The following is a 2,500-nucleotide window of genomic DNA, read 5'->3' on the forward strand; positions in this document are numbered from 1 at the left end:
GTCAATTGCTAAATCTGTATATGGATAAGTAGCCTATGGTTGTCAACTTATTTCGTACGGCCATACCAGCCTGGCAACGCCCGATCTCGTCTGATCTCGGAAGCTAAGCAGGGTCGGGCCTGGTTAGTACTTGGATGGGAGACCGCCTGGGAATACCAGGTGCTGTATGCTCTTTTGCTCATTCACTTAGAAACTGAAATCTTGCAATATGCACAAGTAGTCCTTCATGAAAGGGGCTGGAAGCTGTTTTCATTTTGACACGAGAGAGAGAGAGAGAGAGAGAGACCACCTTGCATTGTCAATTGCTAAATCTGTATATGGATAAGTAGCCTATGGTTGTCAACTTATTTCGTACGGCCATACCAGCCTGGCAACGCCCGATCTCGTCTGATCTCGGAAGCTAAGCAGGGTCGGGCCTGGTTAGTACTTGGATGGGAGACCGCCTGGGAATACCAGGTGCTGTATGCTCTTTTGCTCATTCACTTAGAAACTGAAATCTTGCAATATGCACAAGTAGTCCTTCATGAAAGGGGCTGGAAGCTGTTTTCATTTTGACACGAGAGAGAGAGAGAGAGAGAGAGAGAGAGAGAGAGAGAGACTACCTTGCATTGTCAATTGCTAAATCTGTATATGGATAAGTAGCCTATGGTTGTCAACTTATTTCGTACGGCCATACCAGCCTGGCAACGCCCGATCTCGTCTGATCTCGGAAGCTAAGCAGGGTCGGGCCTGGTTAGTACTTGGATGGGAGACCGCCTGGGAATACCAGGTGCTGTATGCTCTTTTGCTCATTCACTTAGAAACTGAAATCTTGCAATATGCACAAGTAGTCCTTCATGAAAGGGGCTGGAAGCTGTTTTCATTTTGACACGAGAGAGAGAGAGACCACTTTGCATTGTCAATTGCTAAATCTGTATATGGATAAGTAGCCTATGGTTGTCAACTTATTTTGTACGGCTATACCAGCCTGGCAACGCCCGATCTCGTCTGATCTCGGAAGCTTAGCATGGTCGGGCCTGGTTAGTACTTGGATGGGAGACCGCCTGGGAATACCAGGTGCTGTATGCTCTTTTGCTCATTCACTTAGAAACTGACATCTTGCAATATGCACAAGTAGTCCTTCATGAAAGGGGCTGGAAGCAGTTTTCATTTTGACACGAGAGAGAGAGAGAGAGACCACCTTGCATTGTCAATTTCTAAATCTGTATATGGATAAGTAGCCTATGGTTGTCAACTTATTTCGTACGGCCATACCAGCCTGGCCACGCCCGATCTCGTCTGATCTCGGAAGCTAAGCAGGGTCGGGCCTGGTTAGTACTTGGATGGGAGACCGCCTGGGAATACCAGGTGCTGTATGCTCTTTTGCTCATTCACTTAGAAACTGAAATCTTGCAATATGCACAAGTAGTCCTTCATGAAAGGGGCTGGAAGCTGTTTTCATTTTGACACGAGAGAGAGAGAGAGAGAGAGAGAGAGACTACCTTGCATTGTCAATTGCTAAATCTGTATATGGATAAGTAGCCTATGGTTGTCAACTTATTTCGTACGGCCATACCAGCCTGGCAACGCCCGATCTCGTCTGATCTCGGAAGCTAAGCAGGGTCGGGCCTGGTTAGTACTTGGATGGGAGACCGCCTGGGAATACCAGGTGCTGTATGCTCTTTTGCTCATTCACTTAGAAACTGACATCTTGCAATATGCACAAGTAGTCCTTCATGAAAGGGGCTGGAAGCTGTTTTCATTTTGACACGAGAGAGAGAGAGAGAGAGAGAGACCACCTTGCATTGTCAATTGCTAAATCTGTATATGGATAAGTAGCCTATGGTTGTCAACTTATTTCGTACGGCCATACCAGCCTGGCAACGCCCGATCTCGTCTGATCTCGGAAGCTAAGCAGGGTCGGGCCTGGTTAGTACTTGGATGGGAGACCGCCTGGGAATACCAGGTGCTGTATGCTCTTTTGCTCATTCACTTAGAAACTGAAATCTTGCAATATGCACAAGTAGTCCTTCATGAAAGGGGCTGGAAGCTGTATTCATTTTGACACGAGAGAGAGAGAGAGAGAGAGAGACCACCTTGCATTGTCAATTGCTAAATCTGTATATGGATAAGTAGCCTATGGTTGTCAACTTATTTTGTACGGCTATACCAGCCTGGCAACGCCCGATCTCGTCTGATCTCGGAAGCTAAGCATGGTCGGGCCTGGTTAGTACTTGGATGGGAGACCGCCTGGGAATACCAGGTGCTGTATGCTCTTTTGCTCATTCACTTAGAAACTGAAATCTTGCAATATGCACAAGTAGTCCTTCATGAATGGGGCTGGAAGCTGTTTTCATTTTGACACGAGAGAGAGAGAGAGAGACCACCTTGCATTGTCAATTGCTAAATCTGTATATGGATAAGTAGCCTATGGTTGTCAACTTATTTCGTACGGCCATACCAGCCTGGCAACGCCCGATCTCGTCTGATCTCGGAAGCTAAGCAGGGTCGGGCCTGGTTA

At 47.0% G+C, this 2,500-nt stretch overlaps 7 non-coding genes and 2 pseudogenes across 7 annotated transcripts in view; all 9 read left to right on the forward strand.

Moving 5' to 3' along the window:
- Positions 1-52: 52 nt before the first annotated feature.
- On the forward strand, positions 53-171 carry LOC146244371 (5S ribosomal RNA). Its single transcript, XR_014738264.1, has one exon. It is a non-coding gene; the product is annotated as a 5S ribosomal RNA (ribosomal RNA).
- A 178-nt stretch (positions 172-349) lies between these two features.
- LOC146244372 (5S ribosomal RNA) lies at positions 350-468 on the forward strand. Its single transcript, XR_014738265.1, has one exon. It is a non-coding gene; the product is annotated as a 5S ribosomal RNA (ribosomal RNA).
- Positions 469-662: 194 nt separating this feature from the next.
- LOC146244373 (5S ribosomal RNA) lies at positions 663-781 on the forward strand. The gene has a single exon (XR_014738266.1). It is a non-coding gene; the product is annotated as a 5S ribosomal RNA (ribosomal RNA).
- A 168-nt stretch (positions 782-949) lies between these two features.
- On the forward strand, positions 950-1,068 carry LOC146244374 (5S ribosomal RNA; annotated as a pseudogene).
- Positions 1,069-1,240: 172 nt separating this feature from the next.
- LOC146244375 (5S ribosomal RNA) lies at positions 1,241-1,359 on the forward strand. The gene has a single exon (XR_014739439.1). It is a non-coding gene; the product is annotated as a 5S ribosomal RNA (ribosomal RNA).
- A 182-nt stretch (positions 1,360-1,541) lies between these two features.
- Positions 1,542-1,660, forward strand: LOC146244376 (5S ribosomal RNA). The gene has a single exon (XR_014738267.1). It is a non-coding gene; the product is annotated as a 5S ribosomal RNA (ribosomal RNA).
- A 178-nt stretch (positions 1,661-1,838) lies between these two features.
- Positions 1,839-1,957, forward strand: LOC146244377 (5S ribosomal RNA). Its single transcript, XR_014738268.1, has one exon. It is a non-coding gene; the product is annotated as a 5S ribosomal RNA (ribosomal RNA).
- A 178-nt stretch (positions 1,958-2,135) lies between these two features.
- Positions 2,136-2,254, forward strand: LOC146244378 (5S ribosomal RNA; annotated as a pseudogene).
- A 172-nt stretch (positions 2,255-2,426) lies between these two features.
- The window catches only part of LOC146244379 (5S ribosomal RNA), a 119-nt gene continuing 45 nt past the window's right edge, over positions 2,427-2,500 (forward strand). Inside the window, exon 1 of the ribosomal RNA XR_014738269.1 lies at positions 2,427-2,500. This exon is cut by the window's right edge and continues 45 nt beyond it. This is a non-coding gene — a ribosomal RNA (5S ribosomal RNA).

The sequence above is a fragment of the Hypomesus nipponensis genome, chromosome 20 (assembly GCF_054491055.1).
Source record: "Hypomesus nipponensis isolate SF chromosome 20, ASM5449105v1, whole genome shotgun sequence".
NCBI lineage: Eukaryota > Metazoa > Chordata > Actinopteri > Osmeriformes > Osmeridae > Hypomesus > Hypomesus nipponensis.